The sequence below is a fragment of the Pantherophis guttatus genome, chromosome 2 (genome assembly GCF_059756535.1).
Source record: "Pantherophis guttatus breed Tessera chromosome 2, ASM5975653v1, whole genome shotgun sequence".
Taxonomy (NCBI): Eukaryota; Metazoa; Chordata; class Lepidosauria; order Squamata; family Colubridae; genus Pantherophis; species Pantherophis guttatus.
In genome coordinates, this window is record NC_142064.1 from 137,256,161 (window position 1) to 137,278,990 (window position 22,830).

At 42.2% G+C, this 22,830-nt stretch overlaps 1 long non-coding RNA gene across 1 annotated transcript; it reads right to left on the minus strand.

The window, feature by feature from the left end:
• Positions 1-1,095: 1,095 nt before the first annotated feature.
• LOC117662738 (uncharacterized) lies at positions 1,096-7,223 on the minus strand. Its single transcript, XR_004590497.3, has 2 exons — positions 7,166-7,223; positions 1,096-1,163 (listed from the first exon to the last, which is right to left on the minus strand). It is a non-coding gene; the product is annotated as an uncharacterized LOC117662738 (long non-coding RNA).
• Positions 7,224-22,830: the final 15,607 nt, after the last annotated feature.

The following is a 22,830-nucleotide window of genomic DNA, read 5'->3' on the forward strand; positions in this document are numbered from 1 at the left end:
TCCCAAGGAAAGCAGCCTTTTGAAATTGATCATAGTAATTTTGTCAGTGCTGATGGCATTCAAGTGGGGCTCCAGAGGTTTTGGAACTGCACCTAAAGAGCCTATTACTATTGGTAGATTTCTTTTGCCATTTTACTACTACCCTAACCCTATCCAGACTATTTGTCTTTCTTATCAATAATCTGGGGTGTTAAGTGGCAAGTGATCGTCTGTTTGAATTCTAAAGTCCCACTAGCTTCTTTATTTTCTATTATATTGTCTATTTTGTGGTCCCTCCAGTTCTTGCTTGCAGGCAAGTGGTATTCCTTACAAATATTCCAGTGCACCAGAGGTGGGTTTCTGCAGGGTCTGACCAGTTCTGGAGAACCGGTAACGGAAATTTTGAGTAGTTTGGAGAACCGGTAAATACCACCTCTGGCTGGCCCCGCCCCCATCTATTCTCTGCCTCCTGAGTTCCAGTTGATCAGGAGGAAATGGGGATTTTGCAGTATCCTTCCCCTGTCACGCCCACCAAGCCACACCCACAGAACTGGTAGTAAAAATTTTTGAAACCCTCCATCACCTTTGTTGATACTTTGTCATATGCCGTTGTTAGTCTGTGCAATCTTCTTCCGGCAGCTAACTAGGTGGCCCATTGTTTCTTCAGCTTCTTTGCAAAGGTGGCATTTGCTTTCAGTTGCTATCTTCCCAATTCTGGCTTTGTATGTTCTTAAAGTTTGGTCTTGTGCACCCAGAGTTAGTCCGTCTGTCTCTTTCTTAATGATTCCCAGGTCTTATTGTTATTTACTTTGCCTGGGTTTTTTGTTTGTTTGTTTTTTGGTAGTGGCCTTTAAATCATTGCTGACTCCTGGGAACTACCTGGACAATTCCCTGCAGTTCTCTTGGCAAGATTTTGCAGAAGTGGTTTGTCATTGCCCCCTTCCCAGGACTGAAAGGCGGGAGTGTCCAAACTTGCCCATCTGGCTTTATTGCCTAAGGTAGAATTAGAACTCACAGCTGGGTTTCTAGCCTGGAACCTTAACCACTGCCCAAAACTGCCCAGATCTCATCACTACGTATAAGGGCTCTTAAACTAAACAAAATACTACACAGAAAAAGAATGTGTCAAATACTTTATTCATTTTCAAGATGCATATCCTTTCTTTTCTAGGAATTCAAGACACCTTAGAATAAAATATAATGAAAGTCATTAGGTAAAATCATTAGAAAAGAAGCAATAGACCAGAACAAACCCCCAAAAGAATTGCAATTTAAATATTAATCATATTCATACAGGGATATAAGGAGATAGTACAGCAAATAAGCAAATAAGCAAACCAAAAGGAAATTAAAAATAGCCTGGAACGCTCAGCCTTGTGCAATCTAGATGTTTTGGTATTAACAGAATTCCTCCAAACTATGGACAAGGCTGGCTGGGAATTATGGATATTATAGTCCAAAGAAGGGTGCCTGTTAGGGCTAGCTATCCTTGGGTATCAAAATAAGGAAAGACCAGGCCAAAAGCCATCTTCAGTAGCAAGTTTTCTAATGATCAGGAAAGGCTTGAGGAAAAGACTTCCTCAGTAGAGCTCAGCACCTAGGCACAGCCATTGGAAATATAATACTAGAACTACACATGGTGCTTTATAAAATGACATTTTATTATTTTTAAAAAATTTATTTATTTTTGTCAAGTACGTATTAGATAATATATATTAGCATGAATTGAATACATAAAATGAATACAAATAAAGGGAACATTTGGACAGGGACGGTAGGCACGCTGGTGCATTTATGCACACCCCTTACAGACCTCTTAGGAATGGGGTGAGGTCAACAGTAGACAGTCTAAAGTTAAAGTTATGGGGATTTGGGGAAGAAACCACAGAGTCAGGTAGTGCATTCCAGGCTGAAGTCATATTTTCTGCAATCAAGTTTGGAGCGGTTCACTTTTAAGTTTGTATCTATGGTGTGCTCGTGTATTGTTGTGGTTGAAGCTGAAGTAGTCATTGACAGGTAGGACATTGTAGAGATAATTTTATGAGCCATGCTTAGGTCATACCGAAGGCAGCGTAATCTAAGTTTTCTAAGCCTAGAATTTCAAGTCTGGTGGCATAAGGTATTTTATTGCGAGCAGAGGAGTGGAGGACTCTACTTGTGACATATTTCTGGACACATTCAATTGTATTAATGTCCGATATGCAGTGCGGGTTCCAGACAGATGAGCTGTATTCGAGAATTGGTCTAGCAAATGTTTTGTATGCTCTGGTTAGTAGTGTGATATTACCAGAGAAGAAGCTATGCAAGATTAGGTTTACAACTCTTAATGCCTTTTTGGCGATGTTGTTACAGTGGCACTTAGATCATTAGATACGAGTACTCCAAGGTCCTTGACAGAGTGAGGGTCATCTACAAGGTCATGTCCACTCAGCTTGTATTTTGTGTTCTGATTCTTTTTGTCAATGTGTAAGACAGAGCATTTGTTAGTTGAGATTTGGAGTTGCCAATTGTTTGACCATTTCGAAACAAAGTCAAGGTCTTTTTGAAGGGTAGCAGCATTGTCAGTGGTGTTAAATAGTTTTACATCATCGGCGAAGAGAACATCAGTCCCTGTCTCTGAGTTTAACAAACAATTTAAACAAAGGAGAAAATATCTGGAGGAGGAGTTGAGATAAAGGTAGAGATAACATGGTAGCAATATACACATTTTATTTCATATTTAAACTAATTTGTCTTTTCCAAAGGGCACCAAAGTAGCTTTTTTTAAAAAAAAAAAAAAACTTAGTTCAGAAGCGTTGTAACTGCTATAAGGATACAACGTGTATGGAATGAACTGCAGCAATAGAGATGCTACCCAGAATTATTCCATTGACTTTGACTTTTTCTTTTAAAAGATGTTTATATAAGAGGCAAATTGGTAAAGTGATTTGCCTCTGCCTACTCTTCTACCCCAGGATGTTCTCTTTCAGCCCAAGCTTAACTCAGTCATTTCTGTGTGGGCAAGTGTTCTTATTCTTTTTGATAAGAAGTACTTTTTAAAAAAAGAAAAACAGCCAGCAGCATCTAGCCAGCTGTGGATGTAGTGGTGTCTATGGCAGGGATGTTGTGATATCAAATGGTGAATGCAGCTGGGTAATCCAAGCACCAAGTCTTTTTATTTTACGTTGCATGCCAGTCACATCTGCTGTTTGATATTGCTGACCCCTCCTCTCCACCCTATGTTTTTTTTATATCATCTCAGAGAAACTGAAGTTAGATTAGTGAATACTTTGATAATAGGTCGAGACATCTCAGGGCTATAAGCTCGACTACTGTAGTAAATTGAAAAAACATCCTCAAAAATAGAGACACTTCACTAAGACTGTCATAAGATTGCATGGACTTGTCCACTCAAACATCTGTAATCAAGCTTGACTCAAGGAAATCTTTAACAGAGTTGGGGCCATGTATGGATAGAACATACAAAAGAGACAAAACATTACATTGTCTTGCAGTGGTACAGTCACTAATAGTCTTTGCCCCGTTTATGAAGTGATGTTGAAGAGGTTAAGATTCCATCCCTGATCTATGTTTGGCTCAGCTATGGTGTATGTTGAAGTGCACTTGAAGTGATTCTCCCATCAAGATACCAGTGTTCTGGGGACCTTGTGGTTATGCCAGTATCACATTGATGGGACTCCTTTTGTCACCCCCCCCCCCCGCCTCCAAATCCAATGTAGCAAACTGAACTACATCCTCCTTCCTCAAAAGATAGCTCCCATATTTGAAATGCTACTGTGATACCAATTAGTGATTTTAAGCAATGGTACCCTGCTCTGTAGCAACATTCAGTTGAGAAATGGAGAAATTGCCAAAGAAATGCCAACAGCATGTACTTCAAGTATGGACAGAAGGAGGGCACTAAATGAGAACCATTTTTTAATTCACTGATTAGTCAGCTAGGAAGCATTAATTGACTTATGGTCTGCTCAGTAATTTGAGCTTGCAACAATTATGAGAACTTGGAGCAAGCTTCAGATGGGCTTCTGAGGAATTGGGGAACTGAATACCATGATGCGAAAGTACATTACAGGTTTAAGGGGAGCATGCTGTAATTATCTGAGGAACTGCAACCCATCTGAAAAGAGAAAGAGAAATCATGGGAATGAAACCCTTAAATATCAAGAGAGGCTTATTACTAGGCAGAGCTCCAAGTTTGTTTCCTTAGAGGTTAGATTTCGCTCACTGGTACTGTTGACTCATGGAAAAACAATCAAGACAACCTTCCTATCAGTGAACTGGGAAGCTTAGTTCTTTACCTTAATCTGAATTTGAAAAAAAAACTTTTTCCAATACTACAGAGAGTAATGGCGAGTAATAGTTCTTAGCATGAGAAGTCTTTTAAGATATAAGTACACAGGTTTGAAGATACAACATAGCAGATTTATACCCAGCTAATGTAGTTCTTGGGTGAAACTAATTTATGGAATATGTACCATGTATACCATCATGCTATGCATTGATGCACCATTACTGAGACACAACATCTGCCCTGGAGGCCAATGTGTTTGCTGTCCCAGTGTCTGCATGGTAGCAACTGTGGTGCTAATACTAATTCACTTTGCTGTACAGTGCTAATTGTGCTGTTTCACACCACACTGGAACAAGCAGGGTGGCAGATGATTTATAAAAATGCAGACCAGCTACTAATAGTGTGAGAAACAACATAGTTTGCCTTATCTGGGCCATTTTCTCACTGTTGGGCACAAGAGGGTTCTTGGACATGTTACTAAGTCAGCAGTCAATTCCTACTCAAATAGGTGATATCATGCTCTCTGACTTGAATACTTTTCTGCTTAATCCTAGCTGAATTAGATATCTTTAAAGGCATTTCTGTTACTATTTTGTGCATTTTAGAATCAAGGTGGATAATATTATTTGAGCCATGTGCAGAAGTTGTGCTTAGAGCTTTCCACGAAGCCTAAATTATTTATTTATTTATTTATTTATTTATTTATTGGTTCGATTTATATGTCGCCCTTCTCCAGAGACTCAGGGCGGCTTACAATGCGTTAAGCAATAGCCTTCACACTTTTGTATATACCTGCTTAGTAGGGCTTTCGGCCCCCCCTAAGCGGTGTTCTTTTTATACAAAGTCAGCTTATTGCCCCCACAATCCAGGTCCTCATTTTACCTACCTCAGAAGGTAAATGGTAAATTGGGGTGATGTCTGGTCAAGATATGGTAATATAGTCAGATATCGATATTCTCTTGCACTCCCTACCAATATTTTCATCCTGCTAACTATTTAAGAGTATTTCATTACTGTAAGAGCCAGAAAACCAGAGGTTCCTTTTTTAAAAAAAATTGATTACTGTACTGGAGTGGCTCACTTGACTGGCACCCAAGAAAGTTCTACCATCACCTTTCCCCACTCATACTGCAGTGTCAGCCGCTACTATACAGATGTGACAGCTGTTCTGCTCAGGAAGGTGATACATAAAAACTATTAAAGATTCTGTTAATGTTGTAATACTAAAGAAAGATTCAGCAGTTGTTTTTCTAGATTATGGGAAACAATTAGCTTTGCCAAAGCTAAATTTACACAAGGCTCATCTTGTCCTAGTTTTGTTTATTTGTTTGTTTGTTTGTTTTGGTAAAGCTGATAAATATTGGTTATTCATTCTGAAGTTCCTTAGATTTGCCATTAGGAATGCAATTTTATAGAAGGCCTGAGCTGCTAGAGGAATTTAATGAGAAGGTTAAAAGTCTCATATTATACTTTCCTCCAATTACTGCAAGTACGTTCAACAGCACAGAAAAATGTTCAGTATTATGGCTGTGCCGTCCTTGTAATACACTTCCAGAAAGGTGTTTCAAACCATGCAGAAGCATGGAGGTAGTCCCCATCTGCAATTCTTCCCCTCAGAAATCATCATCATGATGTGGATGATTGAAAACAGCTTCTCTTGATAAATTCCTGGTGAAGGAGGAGGATAAAAACATTCCTGGTGTTTTGATATGATACTTAACTCGGATCCAGGCTGCTAAAATTCATTATCTCTGGCTCTCAACTGGCTGTTACAGTGTATCTCTATGTCCTTCATTAGACAAACAAGATTACAAACAGCAGTTTTCTGTTCTGTATTCTCTCCCCTCCCCTCCCTTTTCCTTTCCTTTTTTTTCTTTGTAGGCCTACATATTTAAAATCTAAATAAATAAACTTAAAATCATAAAATTGATCTACATTTAAGATTTATGTATTTTAATAAATGATCACAACATTGGTTCACATCACTTTAAAGAATAATAATCACACTTTGTTTCATATATTTTTGTAGGATGTAGCAAGGATACATTGCATAAAGTAAACACTTACTGTAAACACTTTTGTTAGGGTTTACAGAACTGATTTATAATTCTATTATAGTATTTTTGTCATGTTATTTTTCACCTTTGAATATGATTAGTTATTATATTAGCATTCCCATATGCAAACACTGATTTAGCTAGATTATTTTATTTCATTCTTTAATATCTATATACTGTATATCATTTTGTAGTAACTGAACATCTAAAGTTAAAACCCACAACATAGTCACAATTTCAATTTCATACTACATGCTCCTGCTGCTTTAGGAGCTCCCTGGAGTATTCCTTTTTTGGCTATATCTGATTAACAATTTAAATACTTAAAATTGGTTCTTGAATACAGTATATCTTTTCTGCTACCTACCCAGTAGTAAGAAGATGAAATAAAAAGTAGTTGAGGTTTAAAAAAAATAATAATCGGGAATAGGTTAATCTGTCACTGTTATAAGACACCATTAAAAGATTTATTCTCCTATAAAAAGCAGCAACAACTGGCTACATTTAAATTCATAGAGGAAAATAATGAATTTGGGATTCAGAATTCAGCTTCTTTTTGGCCTTGAATATTATTGTGCCCCACTGAATTCATGATAAGCCTTTAGGCCCATATTTGTGCTTGGAATAGTTTGAACACCTGCACCAAATACTGGAAATAGAAAATGCTGAGACCAGATACAAGTTTTGCACTTTTTCCCATAAACAATTTACATTGTGGGGGTAATCTCATTTTAAAAAAGAACACCTGCACTTAATAGTAGAAAACAGAAAATACTGAGCCCCAGATACAACTTAGACTCTTTTTCTCATAATCAATTTACATTGTGGGATAACTCACTTTGAAAATAGTAGATGTGTTTTGAAGTCAATTAACCTTCTCACAAGATTATTAGTTTCTTATTTATTTATTTATTGGTTCGATTTATATGCCGCCCTTCTCCGGAGACTCAGGGTGGCTTACAATGCGTTAAGCAATAGCCTTCATACTTTTGTATATACCTGCTTAATAGGCCTTTCGGGCCCCCCCAAGCGGTGTTCTTTTTTATACAAAGTCAGCTTATTGCCCCCACAAACCGGGTCCTCATTTTACCTACCTCGAAAGGATGGAAGGCTGAGTCAATCTTGAGCCTGGTGAAAATTGAACTCGCAGTAATTGCAGGCAGCTGGTGTTACTTAACAGCACTTTAGTCTGCTGCGCCACCAAGGCTCTTCAGCTCTAGCATTTGTTAATTTAGGTCATTTAGACCAGATTCTTTCTCTTTCTTTCTTTCTTTCTTTCTTTCTTTCTTTCTTTCTTTCTTTCTTTCTTTCTTTTTCTTTCTTTCTTTCTTTTCTTTTCTTTTCTTTCTTTCTCTCTCTCTCTCTCTCTCTCCTTCCTTCCTTCCTTAAGAAAGAAGGATTTTCAAACAATATGCTCAATTTTGATGGGGAAATTCTGTTTATAAGTTCTCACTCCTCTTTTAAAACTTACCATGGTGGTCAATACTATACTTAGTATTCTGATAATTAGTTTGCTGTTATAAAATAAAGATATCAAAGTTTTAATTTGAATGCTTGCACTGTATCTGCATATACAAATTGTCTGGATTCACAGCTCTTGCTCAAGTCCAGCAGCTCTGACCCAGAAAGCCTTTGTACAGCCCCACCAGGTGTGCCAATTAAGATCTAGAGGCCCTGCTCACAATCATTCCTGCATTCATCATCTCTCCTTAGGGCTATTGTAAAATATCCTATATGGGTCAGATCTTGGAGATTACATGTAAGGTATAGTTGGTCCAGAATGCAGCAGCCAGAGTGGTTAGGGAGGGATGCATCTCATTTTGCCTGGAGAATCAAATTGCTACTGGAGCTCCACTGGCTTCTGGGTGCAATTCAAGGTGCTGGTTGTCATTTTGAAAAGCCTCTATGGCTCATGTCCTGGGTGACTTCAGGATTGCCCATTGCCAGCAGTGTCTCTGCCCATCCAATAAGATCTGAAAGGGAGAGTTTTAAAGGAACTAATAGCCATTAAACAGGCCCTTTTAGTGGCTGTCCCCCAGGATTTGATGACCAACCAAGCTTGGTGGTGGTAAAAGCCATCAAGACATAGCCATTCTAGGAAACTATGAGGGACTGATATGAACATGATGTACTGTACTTGGTGGGTTGCATAATTACTTGTTATTGTTATTTTCCAGTGAAGTATGATTTGAATTTTACTGTCGTTACATTTTGTTATTGTATTGATTTAATCTGTTAACTGGAGTTTTCACTGCTAAGTCTCAGTAGATTAGAAACAGCATATATATGCCTGGGTGAATAATAAATACCCTGCCCTTAATTGTGTAGTAGCAAATATTGAGGTGGGGGAATGGAAGATTTGCAACAGAAAACTGATAAGAGTTGGGTCCTGATTTCTGCTGATTCTGAGCATATTTATTATGGAGATTCCATCCTCCGTCATCATTTGTAGAAAAAAAATGGGATAAAAACCTCAGGAATATAAGCTAAAAATGGGAAATCCAAAACAAACATACTGGAAGAGAGTTCTAGCAAGCAACTTCCATGTTGCTAAGAAAACTACATGAACGTGCCCATGAATTTACCAGTTCAGCAAAACTCAAAAGGCCTTTTTTGCCTTTTTCATGGAAACTTCACTCTTCAAGCAATCGGGATCTACTTCCTATACAGTTTCCTCCCCTTACTTGGGACCTGTTCCACAGCTTCAATTCTGAAGAGTTGTCCAGCCCCATTGTACCCCATTATGGAACTGCTATAGCAGCAAATCCTCCCCACAGAGAACTGCTTCTCGCTATTAAGCAAGGAAATCACAGCTCTGCATAGCTTGCTGGTTCAGAATTCAGACTTCTGCAGGGTTAATTATTACAATGACTTTTTTTTTTTTTTTTTGGCTGCAAGATTCCAGAACAGCGATAAGGAGACGCTGCCAAAAGATCTTTGGGGACTTGATGTTTATTAACTGAGTGCCACCATTGGCCATGAAACAAGCTGAACCAACTCTACTGTGTTGTAGGGAGACCAAGGGTGGGAAAATAGGGTGGGAGACTTGTCCAAGGACAGAGTGATTTATCAGGCAAGACAGGAATGGAATGGAGTGCCAGAAGTAGCATATTTTCAAAGATTGTACCTTTTTACCAGTAGAACATCACATTTAGTAGAACATTTCTGAATGTCACAATGCCTGAGCTGACATCATAAGTATGTTTTAATTGGTCTCTCCCTCTCACCCAGCCTCATAGTAACCCCATAATTTTTGGCTTCCAACTATTAGTACTTCTTAGTAGTTTAGATTCTTCCGACATGGAATTCTCCATGCTGAGAAGGAGCCCTATTATCTGGAGTTAAATGACTGTGTGACATAAGCTGGGCAGCATAGCTGTGGAGTCATTCCTCCCTTCTGCTTGCAGCTCTAACCAACGCAGCGGAGCTACAGAATAAGAAAACAAGCATGAGTTGATGCAGTCTTTGAGGCTCATATCTGCGCCACAGCAACGTAAACTAGGAGCTTAACAGCCCTTCATCTTTTCTGTGGAAACTTAGAAACTGTAGTTCTGAGATGGGGAACAATAGAGTTCATTTCAAATATAGATAAAGATCTGACAAGGGGGGAAAAATGGTATCCATAGAAAAGAGAAGTTAGCCATTCTGATGCACTTGACAAATATTATCAGAGTGTGCAGTGAGATTGTATGTATGCATAAGAAGGGTTAGACCAATACCAAGAGAAGGCAGTCCTAAACCTACCTTTTCCTTCCAAATGAAACAAAGAGTATTAAAGTCCTCACAATATACAAAGCTTTTTAACATTTTAGGAAAGTGCAAATCTTCAAAAAACAATCCATAATCTGTGATCAATGAAATGTGATACCGTTTCCCCGAAAATAAGACATCCCCTGATAATAAGCCCAATCGGGCTTTTGAGCGCATGCGCTAAAATAAGCCCCACCCTGAAAATAAGCCCTCCCCAAAAATATTTAAACGCATGTGCAGTTGGTCCCCGCCATTTCCACTAGTTTCCTCCACGTGCCCCAAAATAATAAAAGAGTTCCCCAGAAATAAGGCCAAGCACTTATTTCGGGGTTCAAAAAAATATAAGACAGGGTCTTATTTTCGGGAAAACATGGTATATGCATATGGTATATGCATGCAAACTGGCGGCTTTACCTCAGAAATTACATTACAGGAGAAAAGTTAACTTGTGACGCTCCCTACCCCAAACACCAGCACGGCCAGTAAAGTCATTCTGCAATATTTAGAGATCCACAATTCCTCCACAGAGGAGCTTGCGATAGAGCTCAGGGCTATCTCAAATTGAGGCCGTATCAAATGCTCAAATATGCCCTACACTGTTCCACTGGTTGCTTTGATGTGAAGCTTTTCAAGGGGTCCTGCTTAACATTGCTTCAGAGAACTCTGGAATATTAAAATGGCAGCTCAGCCCCAGGAGGTGTGGGGGGGGGGATGCAACATCGGTAAGATTCTGGTGCTGTCCAGGGATTCAAAGAAAGTTCAACTCAAGGACAAAACAACTGCTGGGATTAGGATTAGAGTATGTTCTCTAGAAGGCAAAGGGAAAGAAATTTCTCCCCATCTAGTGCCCCCTAGAAGTGTCAGTACTGCAACTCCCAGAATAGCCAGGGGGGAAAATAGTTGAAAAGCACCTGGTGCTTTTTAACTATTTTTGGTGAATTAAACCTTAGTGACTTTATGGAATTAAACCTTGGTGACTTTTTGGAAAATAAAGGCTTCCTCCCAAAGGAAAGTGGTTCAGGAAGGGCTGGTACCAGAGAAGATAGGCTGTGCCCCTCACAAAAGGAACAAAGAGTGAATGTGCAGGCAAAACATGAGGAAAGACTGCTGGCCTTGTAAAAGTCCCAAGGGCAAATTGGCTAACAGCTGTAGGAAGAAAACACAAAAATTCAACCAGATGACCCTTTAGTCTGATCCAGCAAGGAACTTTTTATGTCCTTAAATTGTCAAGCCTGCTGTTTGAAGACTTTGGAAAGAATGGAAGAAGTTTCAATGGTTTATAAAATATCTTCCCCAACTTCCATATCACTAATCCAGATATATTTTTTTATAATAATGCAGATTTTATCCTAGCAGTTACCTCTAAGATTAATAACAAATATAAGTTTTAACATTCCTTACATGAGCTGCTGCCTCCCAGGGAGTACTTGTCTTACCTATCGCTCTTTCAGGATGGATTTGGCCTCTAACTGAGTGGAGAAATGAGAGTCAATATGGTGTAGTGGTGAAGGCACTAGAAACTGGAAAACTCTGAGTTGTAGTCCCGTCCTGGACACGAACTCAGTTAGGTGATCTTGGGCCAATTACTCTCTGGCTAAGGAACAATGATGCAAGGGCAAACCACTTCTGAAAAATCTTGCCAGGAAAACTGCAGGAACTTGTCCAGGCAATCTCTGAAATTCTGACACGATTGAACCAGAGGGAGGTTTCAGGAGGTTCTGACCAGTTCTAGAGAACCGGTAGTGGAAATTTTGAGTAGTTCGGAGAACCGGTAGTAAAAATTCTGACTGGATCTACCCCCGTCTGTTCTCTGCCTCCCAAGACACAGCTGATCAGGAGGAAATGGGGATTTTGCAGTAACCTTCCCCTGGATTGGGGAGGGAATGGAGATTTTACAGTATCCTTTCCCTGCCACACCCACCAAGCCATGCCCACCAAGCCACACCCACAGAACCAGTAGTAAAAATTTTTGAAACCCACCACTTGAACAGAAGGAAAAGAAAGAATGGAGAAGTGAGAGGCAAAATGGCTGTTCTGGGAAACTCTCCCATCTTTAATTATCCCAGAATTCCTGCTGTCTTGTTATCTACACTGGGGCTGGCTCCAGGGGTGAAATGCTCCTGGTTTGGACCGAATCGCCCAATCCAGTAGCGATGGCGGCAGATGGTTCAGAGAACTGGTAGCAAAAATCCCTGCGCCGCCCCCCCCCATGCCCAACTGAGCCGCGCGATCATCAGAGGCTGGTTTTTTTTATTTTTAAAAGCATTTTTTCTACAACCTCTTCGGCGGAAAAAATGCTTTTAAAAGTAAAAAAAAAAAGCCTCTGATGATCTTGCGGCTCAGCTGGGATCGTCAGAGACTTTTAAAAGCATTTTTTCTACAACCTCTTCGGCTGAGGAGGTTGTAGAAAAAAAAATGCTTTTAAAAGCCTCTGACGATCCCAGCTGAGTTGCCTGATCGTCAGAGGCTTTTAAAAACATTTTTTTCTGCAACCAAAGAGGTTGTAGAAATAATGCTTTTAAAAGTTAAAAAAAAAAAAAAAGTTGGCCACACCCACCCAGTCACATTACCCACCACCACCAAGCCATGCCCACAGAACTGGTAGTAACAAATTTTACATTTCACCACTGGCTGGCTCCAATGTATATCGAGGTACTTGCTGCAGCTGCTTTCTTCAAGACTTATTTCCAAAGCCCTGGGAAGGAGCACCAAGAAAATCAAAAGGTTTAATGAAACAAAATAACTTTTAAAACGAGTAAAACGTTGTACTGTACCCATGGCACAGGACCCGGGTACCTTCGAGACCGTCTTCTGCCACCAATAGCCTCCCACCGGCCAGTCCGCTCCCACAGAGAGGGTCTCCTCAGGGTGCCATCAGCCAAGTCATGTGGGCTGGCGACACCCAGGGGGAGGGCCTTCTCTGTGGGAGCCCTAGCCCTGTGGAATGAACTGCCCCCGGAAATACGTAAGATTTCTGACCTCCGGGTATTTCGCTGCGCACTCAAGACCCTGTTGTTCCGCCAGGCTGGGTTAGCAACATAATTTTAAATTGGATGTTTTAAATTTTGGGGGTTTTAAATTAAGCCAAATTTATTTAATATTTTTAAATTATTTTAAATTGATGTCTATTCTGTTTTTAAATAGGCTGTACACCGCCCTGAGTCCTTCGGGAGAAGGGCGGTATAGAAATAAAATAATAATAATAATAATAATAATAATAATAATAATAATAATAATAATAATAATAATTAATAAAAGTGTCAGCCCCTGCTTATCTCTCTGCTCAGTTCTCCTGAGCCTGAAAAGCAAATCTTTGGATCATCTCTCCAGACTAGAGCAGTTAAAAGGATTGTTTCAAGGCCAGTAGTAAAAGTCAGCTCTGACTCAGGAAATGACATTCCCCCCACCCCCCAACCAGAGGTCTTCTCCCTCTTTCCATGAAAAAGAGCAAATAGAGTGACTACTTTCCCAGTCCATCCACTCTGCTGTCTTCCAAGCTTCTGGCAGCAGCAGTGGCAGCAGGAAATGGCTCCCTGGAACAAAGGCCCATTTACAAATCCCTGTCCCCAAAAGTTTCAGCCGGAGAGTGCCACCCCAAACATTCCGGGCTTAGCCCCCCTGGGTGAATCCAGGGGGCATGGGAGGGGGAAGAGACCAAGAGAAAGAAAATCTCAGGCTATCAGGAGTTTCAGTTAGACGGCCCCTTTTTTTTGCCTTTAGAACTTCTTTTCAATGTGGGTGCCCTGCAGCTCTGGTGGAAAAGACTGACACTCTTTGCCTCCCTCCCTTGTTGTAGCTTAGGTCAGTCTGTGGAAATCCAAGCTCTGAGCAAGAACAGAAAGAGCCACTAAGAAACAAGAGGAAGATACCAGCTGGTTTGAATGTAGGGGGGACGGCGGCGGAACAAAGAATAATTTGGAACCCACTGCCCAGTGGTGAAATCCAAATTTTTTTACTACCGGTTCGATGGGAGTGGCTTGGTGGGCGTGGTGTGGCTTGGTGGGCATGGCAGGGGAAGGATCCTGGATACTGCAAAATCTCCATTCCCACCCCACTCCAGGGAAAGGATACTGCACAATTCCCATTCCCTCCCCACTCCTGGGGCCAGCCAGAGGTGGTATTTGCCGGTTCTCCAGACTACTCAAAATTTCTGCTACCGGTTCTCCATTACCTGCTGCATTTCACCCCTGCCGCTGCCCCAACAGGTCTGGATGAGGATTTTGAGCCGCCTTTAATACATCTCCCATGTTATAATGGTAGGGGGAAAAAAGAAGAGAAAAGTAGGCTTAGCGGAGGAAGGAGCATTCAGCCAAATGTCTCCCATGCTTATGAATGGTTGCTTGTGCTGCCTGAACAGAAGCATGCCTTATTCAGAAGGGAGGGAGATGCGCTGCAGCATTTTTGTTGCAGTTCCCTCGTTTGTTCGGAAAAGTTGGCAATTATAAATGCATGGTTCCCAGATTGTTCCCTTTCCTGCTCTGCTAGATTGGAAGCCATATGTCCCCCCCTCCCTCCTCAGAACATGTTCAATTTTAAAAGGAACCATTACCGTCCAGGTTCACTTTAGAGAGCGAGGCCCGCTTTCGTTTCGGCCAGGCTCGTCTCTGCCACAGCGCCTCCTATGGGCAAGAAATAAACCGGAGTCACGTGCAGTTCCCTGCTAAAGCGGCGTTTCCCACGCTACTTCTCTTTCTGGGAAAGGAGAGACCGAAATAGCCGCGGAACTTCTCCCCAGGGAAGATGTGGCTCCTATGCGGACTCCGGCTGCAACCTCCAGCCCGCTCGAGGGAGTCACTCTATTTAGTCCCACCGCGGCTCCTTTAACGAGAGCGGGGGTCGGGAAAGGAACGCTGGGAGTTGCAAGGTTCCAGGCTTCTCATTGCCTAGCAACCAGCCGCTTCCTTGCTCGGCCTAAGGTTCCATTGATCCAAATGACATCGGTAAACGAAGTTGCCGTGGCAACCTATGGATACGAATTAGTGGACAAGACAATGGATGTGGAGGAGAGGACAAGAGGTGTCCCAGGTGGGGAGAGGGAGAAAGATGGTGGTGCAGTTTTTGTGAAATTTGGAGGGATCCATGGAGGTACTTCAGCTCTGCTAAGGCTGCAAATTCCTCTCACTACACTTATTTGATTTATATTCATCTCTTTTTGAAATAAATATTCCTGGGAGCCCAGAACAAAAATGTCAATAGGAAGTGTCCAGGTTTTTTTACATATTTAGTAATATTTAGTAATATGTACATATATACATCCGGACTAGACTGTGTTGTTTCTCTGTGTCATATATGTGGGTATATACATATGTACTTGTTTATTTTGTCATGTTTAAGTAGTGTATATTGGAGGAGGTGACCTTTTAAGAGCTGTATGCAACGAAATTTCATCTTAATGTATGCCAATTAGTGTACATTCAAAGTGACAATAAAATTGTTATATTTTATTTTATTCTGATATCCCATCTTTTTTTTCCAAGGAGCAAAAGACAGCATGCAAAATTATTCAAACATGACCTCTGGTTTATCTTCACAGCAATCCTGTGGAGGTAGGTTCAGTTGAAACAATGCCATCCTATGGATTATTATACCTGGTCTGTGAGATGAACTTGACTTCTCACAGTCATAATCAGATCCAGTTCTAATCCCTAATTCTGGAGGGATTGTAAGGAAGAAGAGATCGAAGTGGGAGACTTCTATCGCCAAGGCATTTCCTGTGGCCCTTTGTTTTCAAGGTGATGGTGATAACAGTAGTATATTTTGGAACAAAATTCCCATTGATGTCAGCCAGCATCAGTGATGGGTTGCTACCGGTTCACCACAGATCGGGCAAACCTGTAGCGGCGGTGGCAGGAGGCTCCGCCCACCCACCCAAACGCTTCTGCGCATGCGCAGAAGTGTCACGCGCACCCACGAGTGAACGGTAGCGACATGTTTTGAAACTGCCCCAGGTCAGCATAGGCAATTATCAGATACAGGTAGACCTTGAGATATGACTACAATGTGTCATCTGGCCAAGCGGCAAAGTGACCCATTCCAGTATTATGGAAGGCTTTGGAGTGCTTCAAAATGTGAGGAGAAGGGTATTTCACTGGTAAAGGTGAGAATCAGGCCAAACGCCAGTGGGGAGCTGTTGGGGGCGAGAAATGCTTGCAGGGACTAGGGATCAGGGGTGAGATGGGGTGCTGCAGCATCCCTATAATTGGTCATAAGGACAAATAAGTGTGGAGGCACTTTGGGACCAGGTCGTAAGTACTTTTTCGGGGGAATCTGTCATAACTTCAAATGGCCATTAAGCAACCAATTGTCAGTCAAAGAATACCTATATAAGGTTTTAACTAATGTTTGGATTACTACTCTGCTTACTCTGTCCCAGCAGATCTGGGTTGTGCCATGTTGGTAAAGGACTGCTGGGACAGAGTAAGCAGGATAGTAACCCAAACATCAGTTAAAACCTTATATAGGTATTCCCCAAATGCTGAATTTTTTTTTAAGGATAATTCTTTACAAACCTATCCTCAAATACCCTTTCCCAGGTAGCCTTTATGGCTAAGACATTACTGAATGCCTACTAGGAAAACCCAGGGGATACATTTACATCTTGCAAATTCATTTGCAAGAATTTCCATCTGACCTTATGTTGAGCTTCGCTATTGGCTGTTGTGAATATAAATGTATCCTAGCACATGTTCCAGTCTCCTGTGATATCACTTCTATGCAGTCATTTAAAATCCCCTCATGCTTCTGTTTCCTCATTTACATTTTGGATATACCTGGAGTCATTACTGGAGAACAAACCTCCTCCTCACACTAACGCGCACCCACACATCCCAGACACAAGTGCACACTTGCAGCAATCTGTGTCTGTGTCATTGAGGAGCTTCATTGCATATTGTTTCCAAACTGCTGAAAGTCAAAAGCGGTCCTGCGAGTGGATTCTCCTATAGCCATGATGGCGAACCTATGGCACGCGTGCCAGAGGTGGCACGCAGAGCCCTCTCTGCTGGCACGCACGCCTTCGCCCCAGGTCAGGCGTTTCTTTCGTGAGCTTCTGTTTCGCTCACAAAAGAAAAAGATCTTACTTCTTGCTGTGCTGTCGGTGTTGGAATGCCCCACCTCCTGCCGGCCAGTAGGTCTTCGGGTCTCTGCTGCGCATGTCCGCATGCACACATTTGCGCATGCCCACACATGCATGCATGCATTCACCTTTGGGCATGCGCGCATGCACAGTTTGGGCACTCGGTGTCTAAAAGGTTCGCCATCTGCTGACTCCACTGAATTCATAGATGCTTCTGAAGCAATTAAACACGGAGATAGCAGGCAGGACTTCTACTTCTCATATATCCTCTTTATCAAAAAGGGAAATCTGAAGGTTATGGAGGCCTGAGTCAGAGTGACCTTACAGACAGCAGTCCTGTAGAATGAAGGTGTGAAAAGAAGAAAGTAAATGATTGCATTAAGGGGGTATATAGTAAGCGTGTGTGAGTACAGTATACGCCTCACATATACACACATACACAAACATATGCTCAACATCCACATGGATGAAGGAGAATGATAGAAATAGGAGTCTAAGTCTTTAGCAGACACACTGTGTTGGTAGCAAAAGCAAGCTTGAAAAATATCCCCGCGGCTGCAGCAAAACAGTAGCCAATCTCCTGGGAACCCCTGTGGCAGGGAGCAAATGGGAACACCAAGAGCAGAGCAAGAGTTTGAGGGAAATATGAAGGAGTCCCAGCTCACCATTTTCATTGCTTCCCTTCACACATTTAATAGAATAGAATAGAATAAGAACAGAACAGAACAGAACAGAACAGAACAGAAGAGAAGAGAAGAGAACAGAACAGAATAGAATAGAATAGAATTCTTTATTGGCCAAGTGTGATTGGACACACAAGGAATTTGTCTTGCTGCATATGCTCTCGGAGTACATAAAAGAAAAGATACATTCGTCAAGAATCATAAGGTACAACACTTAATGATAGTCATAGGGAAACAGTCAATATAAATCTTAAGAATACCAGAAGACTTAAGAAGACTGTAACAAAGTTACAGTCATACAGTCATAAGTGGGAGGAGATGGGTGATAGGAACGATGAGAGATTAATAGTAGTGCAGACTTAGTAAATAGTTGACAGTGTTGAGGGAATTATTTGTTTAGCAGAGTGATGGCGTTCGGAAAAAAACTGTTCTTGTGTCTAGTTGTTCTGGTGTGCAGTGCTCTATAGCATCGTTTTGAGGGTAGGAGTTGAAACAGTTTATGTCCAGGATGCGAGGGGTCTGTAAATATTTTCACAGCCCTCTTTTTGACTCGTGCAGTATACAGGTCCTCAATGGAAGACAGCAGGGGTGGGTTCTACTTACCTTTCCTACCGGTTCGCAATGGGATCGCACACGCGCCTTCTGCGCATGCACAGATCACCAGGGCAGTGGGCGGGGCCTCCCCCCGGTTTTACTACCGGTTCTTGTGAACCGGTCCGAACCAGGGGCAATCCACCACTGGAAGACAGGTTGGTAGTAATTGTTTTTTCTGCAGTTCTAATTATCCTTTGCTTCTCTGTACTAAGAATAAGTTGAGAACAAGTATAAGTTCAAACAGTGCTAGGTCAGGCAGCAAGACAAGACTGGCGGAGCAGCAATGGGCTGGCAGAAGGGGGTAGCAACTTCAGCAAGTACACAGCAGTGCTGATCCCTGAGGCCAGTCCTGACCAAGGCTTTGCTCAAATTTACAGTCAGGCTTGGCAGATTACATGGGAATTGGTCAGAGGAGAAGGCTAGCAGTGTAACGCTCTTCTGGTCAAGAACCCTAACTGTCTGCAATCTACACATTGACTGAATGGGCAACCAAATCCTGGTCACAGTTAGTGAAGGGTAGAACTGCATACCTCTCGCCCCACCCCCGAGTTTTATTCCTAGATAGATCTTGAAATCTAGAGCAGGCCAGAACCAGGATGAATTATTCTGGCACCAGACAAAACAGTTGTGGAATTGAAAACCGGTGCTCTGGAAATTCTAGTCTTTGCTGCTCAGAGTTTGTCCCTGCCCAGCAGCTACTGGGTGGTAAGCCTCCCCTCTTCCCCCTCCATTCCTCGGCAGAGTTCAACTGCTGAATATGGTTTGCTTTACTATGATCTACATACTCATTATATGCCCTATCCAAAATTACACATAAGGGAGATGCTGAATACGCTGGTTAGATTATGAATTCTTTGTTTTAAAAACTGTGTGCATTTCTGAGTGTTTGGATGTGTGGGTGAGGCCGTCTGTTTGCAAGCGGATTTGTGCATTTACACAACATATACCAGAATGGATCACATGCAAGGGATAGCTTACAGACCTCTTTTTTGACACTGCCCCGTCCAGATATTGGTTTGCAAATGTTGGATGGCATTTTTATGACAATGTTGCATAGGCCGTACACATCTCTTTTCCTGCAACATTCTCAGCACAGAGGTCTACAACTTGTGTTGTGGGGTAATGTAGCAATCTGTGGCAGAGCCCATTTTGATCCCCTTTAACCAAAACTGAGTGGCCCGAGCCAGCTACCTCCCCTCTAAGATAGGTGAATGTGAAGCATATATAGGTAGCCCTCAACTTACGACCACAATCGAGACCAAAATTTACGTTGCTAAGCGAGACATTTGCTAAGTGACTTTTCCAAAAAATTTTACTACCAGTTCTGTGGGTGTGGCTTGGTGGGCGTGGCATGGCATGGTTTGGTGGGCATGGCAGGAGAAGAATACTGTAAAATCTCCATTCCCACCCCTCTCCAGGGGAAGGATACTGCAAAATCCCCATTCCTCCTGATCAGCTGGATCTCAGGAGGCAGAGAATAGATGCCAGTTAGAGGTGGTATTTACCGGTTCTCCAAACTACTCAAAATTTCCGCTACCAGTTTGCCAGAACTGGTCAGAACCTGCTGAATACCACCTCTGCTTTTGCCCCATTTTACGACCTTCCTTGCCACAGTTGTTAAGTGAATCACGACAGTTGTTAAGTTAGTTACGTGTTTGTTTAGTGAATCTGGTTTACCCGTTGACTTTGCCTGTCAGAAGGTCACAAAAGGGGATCGCATGATCCCGGGACACTGCAGTAGTCATAAATGTGAATCTGTTGCCAATTGTCTGGATTTTGATCCTGTGATCATGGGGATGCTGCAACGGTGTGAAAAATGGTCATAACTCACTTTTTTTTTCAGCGATGTTGTAACTTTGAACGATCGTTAAATGAACTGTTGTAAGTCCAGGACTACCTGTATAAAACCCTGAGCTTTTTAAACAAAAGGTGGAATACATGATCCCTTTCACTCTTACTTGTCAAGTAAAGATTCTAATATTTTCCATTGGGCATCTCAGCTGTGCCTTTAAAGTTGCTCACTGTAGGTCTTTGCTGATGTTTCATTTGTAGTTTTCCACATGTTTGAGGTGGATTTGGAGGCCCCTTAGTGGGTCTGACTGGTGTATTGGTCACCCAGTTGACAGAAAACTTCACTGTTCACTTGAATTGAAACAGTAGCTTCATTCCTGAGACCACCCCCTGCTTAGTTGCATGACGCTGTTTGTTGCCAAGTGAAATTCTTTCCATGGTGTGTCTCATTGCGCTGTGGAAACAATCAGGCCTAACTGATCTTGATGCCCCAAAAAGACATGTGGCTGATTATGTGCCACACAGTCCTTCGTTTATTCCTAGCAACGACATAGATAGATTTTCTCCGCGATGATCTACCTCTAACCGGGTCTTTGAGGTCCCGCAACGGTGCACATATTGCCACCGTACAGTTAATCCTCGACTTACAACCATTCATTTAGTGACTGTTCGGAGTTACAATGGCACTGAAAAAAAAGTGACTTACGACTGTTTTTCACACTTTCATTGAAGCATCCCCATGGTCACATGATTAAAATTTGGGCACTTGGCAACTGGCATGTACTTAATGACCGTTCAACTGTCCTAGGGTCGTGTGATCACCATTTGTGGCCTTTGCAGCTGGCTGGCTTCCAACAAGCAAAATCAATGGTGAGAAGCCAGGTATGCTTCACGACCGCATCGTTCACTTTAACAACTGCAGTGATTCGTTTAACGCGGGTATCAGCAACCTGCAGCTCCGGAGCCACTTGCGGCTCTTTGGGCCCTCTGCTGTGGCTTCCTGTCGGATGATCCCACCCCTCACCTTCCCCTTCCAGTCACTCCTCTCCTGGCCTGAGAAGGTAAGGGAGACGGAGGGGGAGGGGGATGGAGAAGCAGCCGGGACAGAGACAGAGAGATACAGAGAGAGGAGGAGGGAAAGAGGGAGAGAGAGGGAGGGAGGGAGGGAGGGAAGGAGAGAGACATGTCAAAAGGGTTTTTTTTGTTTTTTTTTTTTTTTAATTTGATTTATATGCCGCCCTTCTCCGAAGACTCAGGGCGGCTTACAATGTGCTCAGCAAGTTTTGTGGTTCCTGGTGTTTTTTAACAACCAGTTCTCTGCCCTAATGACCGGCTGGGTAGCTGTGGCTAGGGGGGTGGTGTCACGTGATTGGTGGAAGTAAGTGATGTTGAGTTGGCCACGCCCACCCAGGTTTTGTGGCTCCCGGTGTTTTCTTTTCTGTGGGAAACGGGTCCAAATGGCTCTTGAGTGTTTAAGGTTGCAGACCCCTGGTTTAACAGTTGCAAAAAAAAGTTGTAAAATGGGTCAGAAGTCATTTAACAACTGCCTTGCTTAGCACCAGAAATTTTGGGCTCAACTGTGGTCTTAAATCAAGTACTACCTGCAGTTCATCCACTCTTTTACTGGCCATCCTATTCTTCTGTTTCCTTCCACCCTTCCCAGCAACGGAGCCTTTTCATGAGAACTATATCTTTGCATAACGTAAGTTGCATAACTTACAATATCGTATTACGGGATGCCATAAAACAGCTAAGGATTTCTACATTTTCTCTGGAACTGGAAATTTGTTTTGGCAAATGCAAACATGACTAAAGTGGCTCTCCATTCCTCATCACTCTTAAAGCCACATGAAACCTCTGCATCATTATAACCATTATATGCTGCCAGTAGACAAGGACTTAGATGTTTACATTAGATTTGAAATACACTCCTTCCATTTCTTCTAAGCCAGCAGAGCAGGGGTGACATGCTACCGGTTCGGACTGGATCGCCCAATCCGGTAGCAATGGAGGCGTGTGGTTCGGAGAACCGGTAGCAAAAATCCCTGCCCCCCTCCCATTGTCCAGCTGAGCCGCACAATCATCAGAGGCTTTTTTTTTTTTAAAGCATTTTTTCTACAAACTCTTTGGCTGAAAAAATTATTTTAAAAGTAAAAAAAAAAGCCTCTGATGATCGCGCGGCTCAGCTGGGATCATCAGAGGCTTTTAAAAAAAAAGAAAGCTTCTGCCAATCAGGCAAGTCAGCTGGGATTGTCAGAGGCTTTAAAAGCATTTTTTTTACAACCTCTTCAGCCAAAGAGGTTGTAGAATAAATGGTTTTAAAAGTAAAAAAAAAAAAAGTTGGCCATGTCCACTCTGTCATATTACATCCCCCCCACCAAGCCACGCCCACAGAACCAGTAGTAACAAATTTTACATTTCACCACTGCAGCAGAGCTGTCAGATCTGAAACGTTTCTCTGGTTTGGCTGATGAACACCCTGAATCATCAACTCAGGAGGCTCAGAGAAAATGCTGCGCAACAACCAGAGACAAACATGCGTTGCAGGTTTAAACATCTCTGTGGCTCTTGACAATCTGCACTTTCAGCAGGGGGCAACAATGCAGTACA